General features: G+C 40.2%; 1 protein-coding gene and 4 non-coding genes across 7 annotated transcripts in view; 3 read left to right on the top strand and 2 right to left on the bottom strand.

Annotated features, from left to right (window-relative positions):
* The window catches only part of LOC134205587 (mitochondrial protein C2orf69 homolog), a 154003-nt gene that overhangs the window by 88884 nt on the left and 46133 nt on the right, over positions 1–18986 (top strand). The window lies entirely within an intron of this gene.
* On the bottom strand, positions 14510–14581 carry Trnah-gug (transfer RNA histidin (anticodon GUG)). The gene has a single exon. It is a non-coding gene; the product is annotated as a tRNA-His (tRNA).
* Positions 14966–15037, top strand: Trnah-gug (transfer RNA histidin (anticodon GUG)). The gene has a single exon. It is a non-coding gene; the product is annotated as a tRNA-His (tRNA).
* Trnah-gug (transfer RNA histidin (anticodon GUG)) lies at positions 17361–17432 on the bottom strand. The gene has a single exon. It is a non-coding gene; the product is annotated as a tRNA-His (tRNA).
* Positions 17811–17882, top strand: Trnah-gug (transfer RNA histidin (anticodon GUG)). Its single transcript has one exon. It is a non-coding gene; the product is annotated as a tRNA-His (tRNA).

Genomic DNA, 18986 nt, shown 5'->3' with positions numbered 1-18986 from the left:
AACACGTGTTCCGCCGTTTCCTCTAAACCTGCGCACACCAAACACTCGGGCGAGGCCGAGCAAGCCAGTTGCGTTACCTGCACTGTGATTTTGCAGCACGCTTAAACGCCGGGCACATCGAACTCCCCATGGGGTGCTTGCTGTTCACAGCTTTGCTGGAACAAATCAAATCAAACAATTGAGAGGTTTCGTGCAGCATTTTGCCTTATGTCCCTCCAATCCGCAGCGTCGGCAGAGATTGCTTCTGTCAGGGCCTTTGCAGTCCCATTGCTTGTGCCCCGGTTCCAGGCACTTGAAGCAAACTTCGCGTTGCTCGTATATGTCCACAGGGCATACCGACCATCCCACCTTGACGCTCCCTAACTTGACTACCTTGGAGGCGTCCGCTGCAGATAGCCGAACCAATGCTACCTGCGTCCCTGCCGGACCTTTCCGTAGCCGAACGGCTGCGGTGGGCGTCTCCACTTCACACTGTCGCCGCAGTGCCGCCGTGACGAGCTCTTCGACTTCGGTGATCTCGTCCAGGTCTTTAACCCTTAGATTCACCACCGTCGTGAGTGCCCTCACCTTGACCGTCTCGCCAAGGACTTCCTCCGCCAACTTCTTGTAGGCGGCGCCCTTTTGTGAGACGCCCCGCTTCAGCTCGAGGATCATCTCGCCCATCCGGGTACGTCTTATTCGACGTACGTCGGCGCCGAGTTCACCGAGCTTGACGTCACTCCTCATCGCCTTCAAGACTTCCGAGTACTTAGCCTCGTCCGTTTTGATGACTAGGGCATCGCCCCTGGAGCGATTGGCGCCTACCCTAGACATCTTGCTACCCTCATTCACCTGGGCCTTCTTTTCGGCCCTTGACGTCTTCGGTTTCCTCTTGTTCTTGATCAGGGTCCAGGAGGGGTCATCCCCCTCTATTTCCCTGGTCTGGAGCGACTGAGAGCTCTCAGCCTGCCGTAACCCCTTACCACCGTCTTTCCTGGGTGGACGGACCTTTCCAAGTCCTTCCTTCCCCGGTTTTGGAGGTACCTGGCCGGGGCTCAGCTTCCCAGCCCCACTACCCTTGTTCGGGGTAATAACCTTCCGCGTTTTGGAGCGGCCCCCAGGGAGCTCATCCCCTGGAGACTGTCTCCCCTGTTTTTGTGTCTGCTCCGTTGGAACAGTCACCCCCGACGTGCCCGCGAATACTTGAGCCTCAGTCTGGGTAGACTTTGGCACAACCGTCTTCGCTGGCACGCCCTCGGTCGACTCGATCTTGCCCAAATCCGCAAATTCTTGGGCCTCAGTCTGGGTAGACCTCGACTCCACAGATTTCACGGGTTCGCACGTGGCCGTCCCGACCGCCGTTTCAAGCTTGGCGTCCAACATCGACTTTCGAAGTTTCAGCAAGCTCCTCTTGAGTTTCTTACTAATATTATGCTTCGATGACGCAAAGTCGATGATGGCGTCCAGCTGTTCCGTCGCCACCTCGAAGGCCGAAAGCCCATCGAGCTTACGGTTCATCGCTTTCACAAGCCATGTGCCGTCTATAACCTCTACCGGCAGAGCCTGGGAGATGGTTAAGTGACCCACGCTGGCGCTGCGCACTGAGCTGCCGACTATTGCCTCTGGCCTCCTAGGCGGAAACCTGTACAACCCACCTCTTGCGAAGGAGTTGTCGCCTACACTACTACCACTAATTGAAGAATTGACTTGGTTTTCCATTTTGGTCCCACGAGTTGCTCGGGAAAAGAGGTCCACCACGCCAGAGCCCAGCATGACGCGGTAAGGGACAATTACTGTGGAGGGTTCCCAGGTACCCAACAGGCTCCGTTGAAGGCCTAGCTTATTATTTTACCCCCCTGGCCATGCATCCCCTCGGCACGGGTCGCTTAACGCCTTGGGATTAGGGATTAGGGACGATGGTCCCTTTGGTCGCACCCCCTTACTCTAGCTGATGTCAGAAGGATAACAGTGCCCAGGCTGCACTACCAGCTAAGTACGCAACCCTTAGCTGGCGGTCAATTGTCATCGGAAGACCCGTGGAAGCGTGAGATTGGAACTTGTGAGGAACAGAGCTGTGTAGGTCGCTCCTTCCCAGATGTCAACTCACCATTTCGCAGCCCAAGGTGATGTCTGTGTGTACGTGTCTTTTTTTTTTCTTCCTAAACAATGGAGGGGGAATCTGCTCAACAGACATCGTGGGTTGACCAGGAAGTGCTGGGTTAGGGGCCACCTCCAATGAGGGAGGCAGGACCGCATCCCCGACCAGCTAAACCGTTTCCATTGCCGCCAAGCCCATCGTCCCTTCGGTACAACCAGAAAGTAATGCTTCAAAGGGGGCCAGTGCATAACGCACCCTCGAGGTTAGCTGCGTGTCCTTGCAGCATCGAACATCGTGACTCGCTTTTTAGAAGAACACCATGGTATCGTGCCAGCACATTGCCGGCTTTCCAGGTGGCCTAACCACGCCCTATGTCCTCGGAAGGTGTGTGTACGTGTGTGTATGAATGTCTGTATGTGTGTGAGCAAAAATGATCTTAACTCTCTTTAGGCACTTACCCTAAATCCATTTACTGGCAACACGTTTCATTCGTCAGAGAGTGTTATTCCATTATTCCTTATTAAAAATAGGCTAGATCGGACTATTTGCTCAAAAGTTATGACCAAAATGCATTTTCTTATAATGCACGAGAAAGACAACATTACCGTTAGGGAGAAAAATAACGTTTTTTGATATTCTTTTTTTTTTAATTTTCATCTGAGTTACTAAATAATGCCACTTGAAATATGGCGACGAACACAATTTTTATAATATTTTGAGGGGAGGGTTATGTCTTCACGTTGCGCCTAATTGAAGAAAAAAGTCATCTGTCATATATCTCCTTGCTACAATACTTACTTGGGCTACTTGATGGGCTACAGCTCTTCGATGAACCTACGCCGAATGGAGTATCCTTCTCCACTGGACTCGATCTTGGGCCAATCGCTTCCAATCGCCCTGAACATTGAGCGCCCTCAGGTCCTCTTCAACTGCAAGAAGCCATCATGTACGCGGCCTTCCACGAAGCCTGCGGCCTCTACTAAATATTATCTTTGTTTGACGTTTTTCCGGCATACGAACAACGTGACCAGCCCACCGTAGTCTGCCGTATTGAATAAGCTTAATAATATCCAGCTCTTTATACACCTGGTACAATTCGTGATTCATGCGACGCCGCCAGATACCGTTCTCCTCTTGTCATAAGACGAGTTAATATAATCCCATTGAATTCCACCAATTAATTGTATCTTGACAGATACGTATTTCGACCTCAACAGTAAGGCCGTCTTCAGTGTCTCGTACTTGACTCGACTTGAAGAAAATGATCGCAGCTTACACTAGTATATAAGTACGAGACACTGTAGACGGCCTTACTGTTGAGGTCGAAATACGTATCTGTCAAGATACAATTAAGTGGTGGAATTCAATGGGATTATATTAACTCGTCTTATGACAAGTGAAGACATTTCACTAAAAAGCTCAAAATAATTTTCTTACCGTTCTCCTGTTTACCGCAGAGTATTGTCCGCAGCACCTTACGCTCAAAAACTCCGAAAGCTCTCCGATCAGCCTCCTTAACGTCCATATTTCATGGCCGTATAAAGCCACCGGAAGAATCGAAGTAGTATACAGCGCGAATTTTGTTTTCGTTTGCAGACTACAGAACTTAAGCTGGTTACGAAGTCCGTAATAAGCCCTATTTGCAGATGCAATACGCCTTTTCATCGCGGGTAACATCATCATCGCACTTCACTAATGTTCCAAGATACACAAATTCTTCTACCACTTCAAATTTTTCACCACCCAGCACCATTTCGCTACAACCACCACTAATGAACCCACGTTGATTGCCAGCGACCAAATACTTCGTTTTGCTGGTATTGATCGTGAGTCCAATCCTCGCTGTCTCCCTCTGAGAAGGCACGGCGATCAATCCCGATAATATCGATATCGTCCGCAAATCCCAGGAGCATATGCGATCTTGTGATAATGGTACCGCTTCTTTGCACACCAACTCTCCTAATCACTCCCTCGAGCGCTATATTGAACAGTAGATTCGAGAGTGCATCACCCTGCTTTAATCCATCTAAGGTAACAAATGACGTCGATATTTCATCCGCAACCCTTAAGAGCGAAGCAGAATGGATACGTTTGCGTGCGTTTTGACAGTTTTCCCATGGCACTCCAGTCTGTGCCCTTTCTTGAAGAGAGGGAAAATGAGGCCGTCCAACCACCTAGCAGGCATTTCCTCGTTTTCCCATATTTTCGACATAATATGGTGCAGAACTTAATAAAGCTGCTCACTGCCATGTTTGAGAAGTTCAGCCGGGAGCTGATCCTTCCCCACAGCCTTTTTGTTTTTCAGCTCTTTAACAGCTTTTTTAACCTCATCTAGTGTAGGCGACTCCACAGCCTGCCCATCGTCGATAATATTTATTCTGCTCACCGATGCACCGTCACTTTCACTATTCAACAAAGTCTCGAAGTGTTGCTTCCACCTGGCAGCCACTTCGGTTTTATCTGTCAGCAAATTCCCTTGTTGGTCGTTGTACATGACGGGAGATACCGCTGTCTTTCACCGCACGCCATTGACAGACTCATAGAACCTCCGCATATCGTTCTGCTCCATGTTTTCCTGCGCTCTGCTAATCACTTGTTCTTCATATTTTTTCTTCTTTCTGCGGTGGGTTCGTTTTTCGGCTGCTCTTGCTTCCTTGTACCGATCTCTATTCGATCGGGTACCGGACACCAACATCCGGTTTCTGGCAACGTTCTCTGACACTCCACATCGAACCAACCCGTCCTGGGTCGCCTCTGTGCAGTGCCTACCACTTCTCGTGCTGTAGTGCTCACCGCTCCATGGGTCAACTCCCATAGATCATTGATGTTGTCGCTAACGTTGATTGCACTTATCCGTTCGTCGAGCTTCTGGCGGTACTCAGCCTATACTCCTTCCACCGACAATCGCTGGATATTGTAACGCATCGTTCGCTGTGATCTTTCGTTCGATACAGTTGATAACCGTGATCGAATTTTGCTGACAACGAGGTAGTGATCGGAGTCATTGTTCGGACCTCTGAATGTCCACACATCGATAACATCCGAGAAATGGCGTCCATCCACCAGAACATGGTCCATTTGGTTGCAAGTGTCACCATTTGGGTGTCTCCAGGTATGCTAATTTACCACCAGGGTGTCAAAAATCTTTGTTTGTATATGGCACGGGGCTATCCGCTACAGGGCGAAGCCTTCGTGACATTTGTAGTAGATTGCAAAAAAAAAAAAATTGGATATTTTCACCACATACTTGCGAAAATGGATAATTTCCCCGAATGCTTTCAAAACTCGGCTTATAATTTTTCCACATAAGCCGAGAGCTTCATATTTGGCCCTATAACCTTATAGCAGACATATTGCCACTTTGAATGGGATTCCAATTAATTGGTCTTGCGAAGTTAAATATTTAGGACTTCTGCTAGATCAAAAATTAACTTTTAAAAATCACATTGAAGGCATTCAAGCCAAATGTAACAAATATATTAAGTGTCAATATCCACTTATAAACAGAATATGACGAGCTCGGTGGTCTAGTGGCTACCGCTTCTGCCTTATAAGCAGGAGGTCGTGGGTTCAATTCCAGGCTCGTCCCTTTCCTACTTTGTATTTCTATCTTAGTTCTTTCTGTGTTTCACGTTCTACCAAAACGATTCCTACTGTTATAACCTTCCACACAATCCCAAAACCTCCCGTGGCACCTATGAGAGGTCGTAGAGTTCTCTGCATCTTTCTTAAGTAGGTGTCCAACTAACCATCCTTTCCCTTCCTCAGCATTCGCAAGGACGTGGCCAGGACAGATCTTAACTATTGGAAAGTGCAATGCTTCCACCTAAGAGATAGTGATTAGTCCCAAATCAATAACTGAGGTAACGGATGAAAGTAATGCTACTTTCATACAATAGTCTTGGCTTGTACCACCTACGAATTTGTGCGAATTGCTCAATGCTAATATCCACTTATAAACAGAAAATCAAAACTATATCTTAAGAACAAACTTTTGATTTACAAACAAATTTTTAGACCAGCCATGCTGTATGCTGTACCAATATGGACTAGTTGCTGCCATTCCAGAAAGAAGGCACTTCAGGGGATTCAAAATAAAATTTAGAAAATGATTCTGAAGTTGCCTTCGTGGTATAGTACCAATAAACTTCGTAGAATTTCTAATATTGAGACATTGCAACAAACGTCCAACAAAATAATTTCCAATTTTAGACAAAAATCGTTGCAATCTTCAAATGCAACCATTAGCTCCTTGTACCTTTAGTATAAATGAGGTTAAGTTTAGTTTAAGTTGAAAACATTGTAATTCCATTGTAATTCAATTCAACCAGAGGAAAAATCCTAACTGCCAGAAAAAATTGAAATGTATTAATAATTACTAAGAATGTACCACAGCAAATAAGGATGATAGTGTTAAGAAAATACGGAACACCTAGTCTAAGAGATGAATGCATGTATTAGATAATTAGCTAATAAAATTAGTTTAAAAAAAAGTTCGTCGCTAGCTCACTTTAATATTAATATGTTGCGTGCAATCTCTTATTGTTTAGAAATTACAGTGAAAACCTATATTTGTTCTCCTTAGCCGAAACACATGGCACATATGACGAATAATAATCTAAACCATTTTCCATAACCGTATGAAACCAGAAATTTGTGTATATCACTTCATGGTATATCAGAAGCAGTAAGCTTTCACCACCATCAAAGTATTCATTATGTTTAAATTTTGCGTACAAGTGTGTATTGTATACAAGTTTGTATCCAAAATGTTTAACACGCTAAAAGTTCCATTTAAGTCTTTTATGCAAAATGTTGTGAAATTCGATTGATGGATTGCTATTGGGGGATAAAAACTGACTGATAGATCACTTTTTTCATTGCTTATTTCCATATTCAGTAATGTTTTAGAAAATAATGCATTGGAAGTGTATTTTATGAAAAGTGTGTATCAAGTGTATTTTACGAAAAAATTACCTCTCCGTGACAATGACTGTTGTTAGCCATTGCCGTGACCAGGATTCGAACCTGGGTTACTACAGCCACAACGTAGGGCACGGCGTGTGTATGGGGGACCTTTATGACAAAAAATGAGCATCGCTAAAACTTTCACTACGTGAAAATATAGCTATGTATTCACATTTCATTTCGTAACTATTTGAAAAAAAATCTACCGAGGGGTCCCGAACAACTTTTTTTCTCCCTGAAACGGATCTTTGTAGTTGGAAGACCAACGATTATTATTTATCGCGTCCCATTTAAAATGAGATTCCTGGTTTTTTTTTATTCCAATAATCGTATATAAACTCAGGAGTACCGAAATTACCAAGTTATAGTCTAAATTAATAGTTTGTTGGAGCTCAAGCGTCAAAGTGCATAACGAAGCCGAACTCTATAAATTCATTTGATTCCCTGCAAACAGCTAAGGAAGGCTTGGATGGAGATTATGTTCTGCATCGTCATCTTATGCACATATACACCCAATTATTTCCCAAATATATACCAAAATTGAAACTTTGGTGGTAAATTTGATGGTAAAAAATGGTAACTTGGCTTAGAAACCTCGCAGTTAATAACTGTGGAAGTGCTGATTGAACACTCAACTGTGAGGCGGCAATGTCTTAGTGGGGAATGTAATGCCAAAACGAAGAAGGAGAAGTAATGTAGATACACATAATTCACTTTTTACACTTTTTTCTGTCGTATTTTTTATTGTGTAACTTCAATTTATCACTAAAAACTATCCAACATGCTCATTCAAATAGAAATCAGATTTCAATTGATATACGGTAAACAGATGAGCGCAAAAATGAGTCATGCTAAGTGCACAATAAAGGCAAAAACGGAAGTAAATATCTAGCTTTTAGTTTAAAATAAAATCTCTTCTGATTTAAACAAAAAGTGACATGGGTATAAATAGAAACTTAAAAATATGTACTGTATTTTGTCCTAGAGATCATATCGCTGCGATGCATAGTTGATGAGAACGAGTGATTCATCCAGACAAGCAAATTCATTTTACTACAAATGTTGTGGCAAACATGCAACTTTCTATGATATTGCACTGCGTGAGCTTGGAGAAATACTCATTCGAAACGATTATTTTCACTCGAAATTCATTACCAATTTAAAAATTAGTCCACTTTTCATTGTGTTGTCGCATTATTGCTATTTTGCTTTTGGCAATCACTTTCAATAACGTTCAATTATTTGGTCAAGCCGAATACCACCAACATAAAACGCAAACACAAAACCTGGACGATCAAAACCAGAGGTAGTTTTAAAAGTTTTGGAGAAGAGTTTGAATTTTAGACACAAAAATCGTGCTGAAGCGATGACTCTAATAAAATCTAAATTGCCTAAGAGTTCAGAAAAGTTAACCAGTAAACGAAAATCAATCTCCTGTCCTATGCATCAAATGCATCTTCTTCTAAAAAGACACTTATTTTCATGACTCTTGGTACAACCACCAGACTTTGAAGTAATCGATGAGCTTTACTTTTATTCATCTATCTAGTGGAAAAAATCTAGCTCAACAATGATCAGAAGCGTAATTTAGAAAAGCTTTACTAATTATGAGGCCCGTTATTATTTATAAAAACTCCATAGAATAAAATGTATTCCTTACTTTCAAAACCAAAAATATCTTTATAAAACCATCCCACATAGAAATGCCGAGGAAATGTCCAACCTAAACATTTCCTAGACCGAACCGGGAATACAACTCAGCCACCTGCAGCATGGTCTTGGCATGCTTATCTCGGTAGGTTAAAATAGTTTTATATTATCTTGGAAATGTTATAAAAAATCATTAGGTTTTCAGAAATCGTTATGTCTTGAATGTCGGAATCCTGTCGTTTTTGAGCTCAAACAATCAATTTGAAATTTCTCAATTATCTGGAATAATTTCTACGAATTTCGCTAATTTTCATTTAAATCCAAAAAGTATAAAATTGAAACTAAACAAACACTGTTAAAAATATTAGTGGGTTCAACCCTTGCGAAGCAGTATGTTTGCTAGCCAAATGTTGAACTTAATAATTTTGGCTCCGTCATGCTTTTCCATATTTGAGCCTTTTAAATTAGGTTCAAAATAAAAGAACATGAAGAATATTCATTCCTTGCATTTAATTCATGAAAAATAGTTTAAAAAAATAAATGACGAGTCAACTCGTGAGGGACTCGTGACTGGCAGCTGGTATTAGATTAGAATGCAGGTTCCATTTGGAAAGGAAAAAAAAAGTTGTTCGGGACCCCCCGGTAGATTTTTTTAAAATACCCAGGAAATGAAAGATAAGAAGCTATATTTTCACGTAGTTGAAATTTTAGCCATGCTCATTTTTTTGTGATAATATTGTTCTACTGAACACGCCGTGAGGGTCCTAACCACTAGACGATCACGGCTATCGAGGGTTGTTGATATAGTCTGAGTTGATGGAAATACAGTTTCTAAATTTTCAAGGTCATCGCAAAAATGAAAAAGGTGGACAATTTTTCAATGTTGATCCGGTCCAATCGACTTTATTTAATGAGCCGTGCATTACACAAGAAATCCACTATCTGGGGCTCCATTTTAAAATCATTAGTCTGTAGTGTTACACAATATGAAAATTCGTGTTACTAGAGACAAGTGATGTTGTCCATAAAAATATATTTTTCTAAAAAAGTGCGCTAAAATATAAAAGAAAATTTATAAGTTTAATCTGTAGCGTGTAAATTAACATTAAAATTCTTAATCTATTAAACAGATATGAGTTGAGGTTTCATTTGCAGTTTAATTGAATGATTTGAATTTCAAGTATTCACCCCAGAATTGTTTTGAGAAAAAACTGATTTTCCGCCAACTTTAATAAATTATGGAGAAGCTTCTAGAATGATTACTAGATAAATTTAAAAAAAAAGTGTACCCCAATATAGAAAAGACAGACGTAGTCCTACGTCAAAAACTCCTGGTGGAATTTTCGAAAGCGACACTGAACACCAAAATTGGTCGGGATTCTGCCAACATCCACCAAGCGGCTTTTTGACTGACTATAACATGTCAGTCAAAAAGTCGCTTGGTGCATTTTTGTTCGTACAAGGAAAACGGGAATCACTTCATCTCAATTTATGCATACATTTGTTACAGGACCTCAGTTATGGAGTTGAGGCATATTCGATACGATTCACGATCAACCAAATCTGCTAAACAAAAACTTGGGCAGTTTTTTGTTGGCGCTTGGTGTGATTTGACCGAACCCCAACCAATAAACTTTTCTCTATAGTTAGCTCGATGAACATAATGACTATAACAAGTGAAACCTTTCAAAAGATGTAAATCATCTATAAAAGTGCGCAAAAAGAAACATTAGAAACGTTAAAAACGAAAATAAACGCTTGTTTCGTAGCACTTTCTGGAGAAAATTCGGGAGCAATTCCTTCAGAAATCTTGGAATTTATTCGGAAAATCCATTAGGGATTCCTTCGAGAATTCGTTCAGAAATTCATTTAGGATTTTAGGTAATTTTAGGAAAATTTGGAAATTTTTAAAGGAATTTCATGTGGATTTTTCGAAAGAATTACTAAAGGAATTCTTGGCGGATTTTTTTCTAAATTATTCTTGGAGGCATGGCAAAGAAAAGTCAACGTCGCAGCCCAGAATACCACAGTAGCTACGAGTTGTAGTGTCTTCACTGCTATGTTTTTTTTTAGTATTTCTAGAGAAATTTCCGAATAAATTCCTGGAGGAAGTTCTTAAGGAATTCTTAAAACTCGTTCATTGAAGGAATTCTTGTGTTCATTTCCAAATTAATATCCAAAGAATTTTACGACAGATTTCCTGGAAGAATATCTGTGGAAGGCTTGGAAAAAATGAAGAAGGTCGAAAATCCCTTAATGTGGAAATTACTTCAGGAATTCATTAGAAATTTCATGAGAAATTCGTTCGTAAATTTCAGTGGACTACGCTTCTGGCGACTGACGAGGGTTTAGTGGAAGGACTGCTAATCGAATCCATGACCATTCGCTTATAAGACGAACGTGTAGCCAACGGGACCCCCTAGTATTTCGTACTATAATTTAAAAAGGAATAACTGGAAAAAAAATCCAAAGTGTGAGCCATGTCACGTAAGATTTTTTTTTAAGTTTGGCGATTTTGACACTGAAAAAACTCTTGTAGTCGAATGTCACCGCTACTTCACATATATCACGTTTTAGAATATAATCATACCTTCCCAGGAAGCGTTGAGAAAGTTTGCTCTTATTTGAGCTAGCATTGTACACATACATACACACAAATAGACATCACCTCAATTCGTCGAGCTGAGTCGATTGGTATAGAACACTATGGGTCTCCGACTCTTCTTCAAAAGTTTGGTTTTGAAGTGGTCTCATAGCCTTTCCGTATACTTAGTATACGAGAAAGGCAAAAAAGTTTATGAATCATTTAACGATTTTAGTGTACAAACTAAGGGCTGCCATCACCAAAACCTATACAGTACGAAAAATACATTTTTATAATACACCCGATTCTGTTTTTACACGGATTTTTTTTACACGGCCGTGTAAAAAAATCCCATACAAAATGTTTGCAAAGTTGCTCCATTTTGCATGATTCGTCGAGAAATCGTAAAACTTTTTTTACACGGATTTTCAAATTTTGAACTGAAAACTTTTTTTACACGGAACGCATCCCCCGTGTAAAAAAAGAATCTGGTGTATTATATTTCTATAATATTCTCAATTACAAACTGTTCATTTATTTTTCTTCACTGTGTACAAATTCTAACAACTTGCACAACTCATTTATTTTTCTTCACTGTGTACAAATTCTAACAACTTGCATGAACATAGGAAAATTGCACCCAATGTGTACCGTGCGGGACCGAAATCCGTACAGCACCGAAATCCGTCCACCTCATGAGATATCAATAAATTAAACGGGGTTGAAGGTGATTAATGAAGAGATAATTTATCTTATCCTGTTCAGATACTTGGCAGTAAACTTTTACGGCATAGAAATGAAAAAAAGGCTTTGAAATTGAAACAACAAAAATCAAAAACAAATCGCCACCCACCAAACGCGGAGTTTTGGCCGCCATTTTGTTTTCATGTAGAGCATAATTGCACCAAAAGTAACTGTGTTTTAATTGCTAATTGCGAATCATTACATTACATTACATGAGATAAGCGGAATACAAATAGAAGGGATCGCTTCTCAAGGTGCGTATCGAACTACTTACAGTGGTAGTTTAGTCAATCAGAATGGTCTAATTTAAAAATTTAGTTTAAAAATAGCTGTACGGATTTTGATCCTTTGATTCGAAATCCGTCCGGATTTCGAGTCAGGAGTAGTTGATTTTATTCATTATTTTATCATGTTTTTCGACGTTTTAACCTTTTGTCTGTGCTCTGGGGTCAATATGACCCCAGGCCACTTTGAGTGGCTGCCATTTTTAAATTTTCAACCGATTCTCCTAATTTTTGGTAGTTTGGTAAAAGCCGCCGAGATCTGTCTCCTAGGTGCAAATTCAGTTCAAAATCTGGAAAATATGCGCTACAGTATACTTTTTCAAAAACTTACGTTGTCTGTGCTCTGGGGTCAAATTGACCCCAAATTGAAATGCTATAACTTTTTAATGCTTGGCCAATTTTGGATTTTTGGGGCTGTTTCGAAAGATAATTTAATCATCTTTCAGGTCGTTACCAAAGATTGACTATAGGTGGACAGGTACATCGCGGGAGGGTTTTCGTAAAAAGGGTACAAAAATAGTGATTTTTCATGCTTATTTTACTTATATCTGAGAATCCTACCCATTTTGAACTGCACCTTTTCAAAAAGGTTATGCAGGAAGGCGTGTGCTTTGATATGAGGCATTGATTAGTTTAGAGCTTGGTCGCTAGGTGGCGGTATATTTGAATTCATTACTTTGGACTACTCAAGTAATTCCGATATATGGAATTTTCCTCATTGTAAATATTCTTATCGCACAAATTTGAAATTTGTAAAGATGACGTCTTTAATAAAGTTCGTCTGGTGGGAATGGACTGTCATGTGACGAAATGAATAATTAGGAAATTTACAAATAGGCGGCGCTAGCGGACTTGCAATATTCTTGCATATATGAAATATTGCTTTAGCTTGAGATCCCTCATACCTACACTCAAGTTGTATTCAGGCAACATTGTTCAGGATGTCTAGCACTACAAAGCGGTGCTCAATATAATGAGTACGTCTTCCAATTTTGAATTTGTGCGATAAGAATATTAACACTGAGGAGAATTCTATATATCGGAATATCTTAAGTAGTCCAAAATAATGAATTCAAATATACCACCACCTGGCGGCCGAGTTCTAAACTTATCAACGCCTCATGCCAGAGCACATGCCTTCCTGCATAACCTTTTAAAAAAGGTGCAGTTCAAAATGGGTAGGATTTTCGGATATAAGTAAAATAATCATGAAAAATCACTGGTTTTATACCCTTGTTCACTAAAACCCCTCCCCGCGATGTACCCGCCCACCAATAGTTAATATTTTGTAACGACCAGAAAGATGATTAAATTATCTTTCGAAACAGCCCCAAAAATCCAAAATTGGCCAAGCATTAAAAAAGTTATAGCAATTTCAATTTGGGGTCAATTTGACCCCAGAGCACAGACAACGTAAGTTTTTTTGAGCACAGACAGAAGGTTAATGAGTAAATGTGAAACACTTCAAAAGTAGAAGCCTTCATGCTCCTGTGCCAATGACAAACGTTTTATTTACGTTCGATTCCTGTTTTCTAATGACTTTTTCATGTACTAAGGTGCTTAAGTGTACGGATTTCGATGCCCCACGGTATAACACAAACTGCGAGCTTACCTGCAAACATGACCTTCCCGAACTATGTATTTCAATACACAAAGCTTAACCAGAAGTGTATGTCGACAAAAGCACTCAACCGTTTTTCCACCACTGCATGTTTCAATTTACTTCGTAATATTTTAGTCCCCCCTCTACGATAAATTACAATTAATGTTCACGAGAACCTTTATTTATTTTCTTCAGCTTGAGTATCACCCATATGGTTTCACGAAGGACAAATGATCTGAGCCGTTCTCCTTAATCGTATGAAACCAGAAAAACAGTGAGCTTTCACCACAATTCAACTCCAAAAGTTCAAATGTTGCGTACAAGTGCGTATTGCGTACAAATTTGCATTCAAAATATGTAATGACTACAAAGCTGCTTTCAAGCCACTTATTGCAAAATGTTGTGAAATTCGTTTCTCTTCTTGATTGCTATTAGGGGATAGACTGATTGCCGACTAATAATGCCTTTTTCCTTTTTCAACAGCGCACAACTTTTTCTTGTTCAAATTAAATTTCACGAATAGACGAAATGCTTTGTGAGAAACACATCAAAAGTTATGAAAAAATTACCTCTCCGTGACAATGACTGATGAGAATCATTGCCGTGACCAGGATTCGAACCTGGGTTACTACGGCCACAACGTAGGGTCCTAACCACTAGACGATCACGGCTATCGAGGGTTGGTGAAGTAGTCTGAGTTGATGGAGATACTGTTTCTAAATTTTCAAGGTCATCGTAAACAAAGTGGAATAGGTCTACGTTTTCACTTTATATCGTGTGTTTGATCATGGGACGGTGTGCATGTGTATAATTACCCTAATTTAAACTTATCACTTTCAGAAATTTTTCTAAGTTGATTTTCGTGTAATCGACTTCGTTTTAATGAGCCGTGCAAAACACAAGGAAGGCACTGTTATCATTATACGTCCAATTTGTGTGTTTTTAATACCAAATGTTTACTTACGTACAACATATCCTCCACATTACCAATTCCATGCATTAATTCTTATTATGTATAAGTGAAAATGATCAGTTCCCTTCATGCATCCTCGATAGCCGTGATCGTCTAGTGGTTAGGACCCTACGTTGTGGCCGTAGTAACCCAGGTTCGAATCCTGGTCACGGCAATGATTCTCATCAGTCATTGTCACGGAGAGGCTCAATTTTTAATTTATAAAACTGTAGGGTTGCACAATGTTACGAAACAAATAAAGTGTTGTTTCCTGCATTAAAAAAACCCAATCCACCTTGTAGTTATAATGCTCTTCTCGATATAATCGTTGTTGTTGTTGAGACGTAAGTAAAAGACTAATACTCAAAAGACAAAATTAGGTTGACACCGCGGCTGGGGACATCGTGGAAGCCTTGGTTGATTCGGTAGACCATTTGATTCAAACTCCAGGAGAACTTTTAACTCTGAAGAACTTAAAACATCTCATATACCTGGACGCGGCTGAGGACATCTTGCAAGCCTCAGTCGATTCGGTAGACCATTTGATTCAAACTTCCAGGACAATTTTGGAGATGTTACAACTCCTCATATGTCTTGTTTCGAGATGCAAGTGAAGACAAATCCTCGGAGGACATAATTGAGTTGATGATACGGCTTGGTACATCATGAAGGCTTTGGTTGATTCGAAAGACCACTTGATTTAAAAACTTCAGGACAATTTGCAGATCTTACAACATCTCATATGCCTGTATTTGAGACGTAAGTGAAAGTCTAATACTCAGAAGACAAAATTGGGTTGACACCGCGACTAAGGACATCGGTATCATTTGATTCAAACTCAAGAACAATTTGGAGATCTTATAACATATCATATGTCAGGATTTGGAGAGATCTTACAATACCTCATGTAAGACGCAAGTGAATATATTTAAAAGTATCAACTGATCAATCAATTAAGTGAAGTTCTAGAAATTTACGCAAAAATTCTTTTTACGTCACGTAAGTAAGTGACGTAAAAAGAGGGTTGAGTGTATTCTCAATTACTAAACTGTAAGAACACAATTTGCAAAAATCCTCGTGTATTCCAACATTATTTATTTTGCTTCACTGTACCTATACAAATGCTAACAACTTGCATGAACATAAGAAAATTGCACCCAATGTGTATAACACAAACTGCGAGCTTACCTGCAAGCATGACCTTTCCGACCTATGTATTTCAATACACAGAGCTCAATCAGAAGTTTATGTCGACAAATGCACTCAACCGTTTTTCCAACACTGCATGTTTTAATTTACTTCATAATATTTATATGGGGGACTACGATACATAACAATTAATGTTCACGAGAACCTTCATTTATTTTCTTCAGATTGAGTATCACCCATATGGTTTCACGAAGGACGAGTAATCTAAGCCGTTCTCCTTAATCGTATGAAATTAGAAATACGGTAGCACTTTTAGGTCACTTTAGGCCGGTCCCAATGCTGAAGTTGCAGTTTCAGTTTGGTACTGCTTGATGTTATAAAATTTATAACTGTCAAAATAGAACTACAACTTGGTGCCCGCAACGCAGAGTTGTAAACGAAATGCAACTTGGTTTTATTTTTTCATAAAACAAAAATAAAACAAACTAACATTTTTCGCGGTAGTTTTTACCTCGCATACGAACAACAATGAGTTTGTCCATCATCTCAAACAAACAAACACAATTAAATAAATTTGAAACTCAGTTTCATTCAAGTTTCAAATCAGGTTTTATTTGCAACAAACCAGTCGAGCAGTTGCAAATCAGTTTCAAAAGTGCTCGAAAATAAAACTGCAACTCTGCGTTGCGAACTGCTAGTTTCAGTTCTAGTTTGATTTCCAAATACGCCATACAAAACCCAACAGCATTGCGACCGGCCTTATAGTATAACAGAAACAGTGAGCTTTCACCACAATTGAACTCCAAAAGTTCAAATGTTGCGTACAAGTGCGTATTGCGTACAAATTTGCATTCAAAATATGTCATGACTACAAAGTTGCTTTCAAGCCACTTATTGCAAAATGTTGTGAAATTCGATTCTCTTCGTGATTGCTATTAGGGGATAGACTGATTGACGACTAAGGGTCTGTCTCAATTGGATGATTAAACTCAAATTAAACTTAAAAGTGACAGTTCAATAATTATCGAATAACCCTGCTGGATGAGCAGGATTACTTTTGACAGATATCGAATCATTCTTGATCGATGTCTTATTGGAATTGCTGGGTAGCACGCAGCCATTCTTATGGCCGGGTGATTTTTAAATTTTCGAACTGTCAGTTTTAAGTAAAATTAAATTTGATTCGGGAAATGAGACAGAGCCTAATAATGCCTTTTTCCTTTTTCAACAGCGCACAACTTTTTCATGTTCAAATTAAATTTCACAAATAAACGAAATGATTTGTGAGAAACACATCAAAAGTTATTTTAAAAAATTACCTCTCCGTGACAATGACTGATGAGAATCATTGCCGTGACCAGGATTCGAACCTGGGTTACTACGGCCACAACGTAGGGTCCTAACCACTAGACGATCACGGCTATCGAGGGTTGGTGATGTAGTCTAAGTTGATGGAGATAGAGTTTCTAAATTTTCAAGGTCATGGTAAACAAAGTGGAATAGGTCTACGTTTTCACTTTATATTGTGTGTTTGATCATGGGACAGTGTGCGTGTGTATAATTACCCTAATTAAAACTTATCACTTTCACAAAAAAATTTAAGTTGATTTTCGTTAAATCGACTTCGTTTTTAATGAGCCGTGCAGAACACAAGGAAGGCACTGTTATCATTATACGTCTAATTTATGTGTTTTTAATACCAAATGTTTACTTACGTTTACTTACGTACAACAATTCCATGCATTAATTCTTTTTATACATAAGTGAAACTGATCAGTTCTCTTCATGCATCCTCGATAGCCGTGATCGTCTAGTGGTTAGGACCCTACGTTGTGGCCGTAGTAACCCAGGTTCGAATCCTGGTCACGGCAATGATTCTCAGCAGTCATTGTCACGGAGAGGCTCAATTTTTAATTCATAAAACTGTAGTGTTGCACAATGTCACGCGAGAGATAAATAGTAATTTCTTTACAAAAACCCAGATGAATCCACCTAGCGGTGACGACGCCTTTCTCGATTCAATCGTTTGGTTTCGCCTTTCGTAACTTTCAAACGCAATGAACGCAACTTTCGAATATACCATTTGGCCGAACAGACCATTAGGCCGAACGCCACTTAGCCGAAAGGGTCGTTTGACCGAAAGGGTCGTTTGACCGAAAGGGTCGTTTGGCCGAAAGGGTTGTTTGGCCGAAAGGGTCGTTTGGCCGAATGGTTCATTTGGCCGAAAAGGTCATTTAGCCGAAAGAGTCGTGTGGCCGAAAGAGTTGTTTGGCCAAAAAGGTCGTTTGGCCGAAATGGTTGTTTGGCCTAAAGGGTCGTTTGGCCGAAAGGGTAATTTGACCGAAAGGGTCGTTTGACCGAAAGGGATGTTTGGCCGTTAAGGTCATTTAGCCGAAAGTGTCATTTGATCGAAAGGGTCATTTGGCTGAAAAGGTCGTTTGCTCGAAAGGGTTGTTTGGCCGAAAAGGACCTTTGGTCGAAAGGGTCGTTCGGCCGAAAAGGTCGATTGAACGAAAGGGTAGTTTGGCCGAATGGGTCGTTTAGTCGAAAGGGTAATTTGGCCGAAAGGGCCAATTGGCCGAATGGGTCATTTGGCCGAAAGGGTTATTTGGCCGAAAGGGTCGTTTGTCCGAAAGGGTCGTTTGGCCGAATGGGTCGTTTGGCCGAATAGGTCATTTAGCCGAATAGTTTATTGAAAAGTGAGAAATTAGGAATAAGAAGAGAGACGTCTCACTACCCACTCCGTAATACTCAATTTTCACAGTGAGAAGTGGGAAATGAGGAAAAAGAAGTGAGACGTCTCACTACTCACTTCACGCTTCCCACTTTTTACAGCGAGAAGTGATAAATGAGAAGTGAGACGTGAGATGTGAAAAATGAGGAAAGAGAAGTGAGACGTCTTAGTTCTCATTCCTCATTTATCACATCTCACTTTTTACAGCAAGAAGTGATAAATGAGAAGTGAGACATCTCAC

Source organism: Armigeres subalbatus, chromosome 1, assembly GCF_024139115.2.
Source record: "Armigeres subalbatus isolate Guangzhou_Male chromosome 1, GZ_Asu_2, whole genome shotgun sequence".
NCBI classification, from domain to species: domain Eukaryota; kingdom Metazoa; phylum Arthropoda; class Insecta; order Diptera; family Culicidae; genus Armigeres; species Armigeres subalbatus.
Note: the sequence above shows the minus strand (reverse complement) of the source record. Positions and strands in the feature narration are given on the sequence as shown.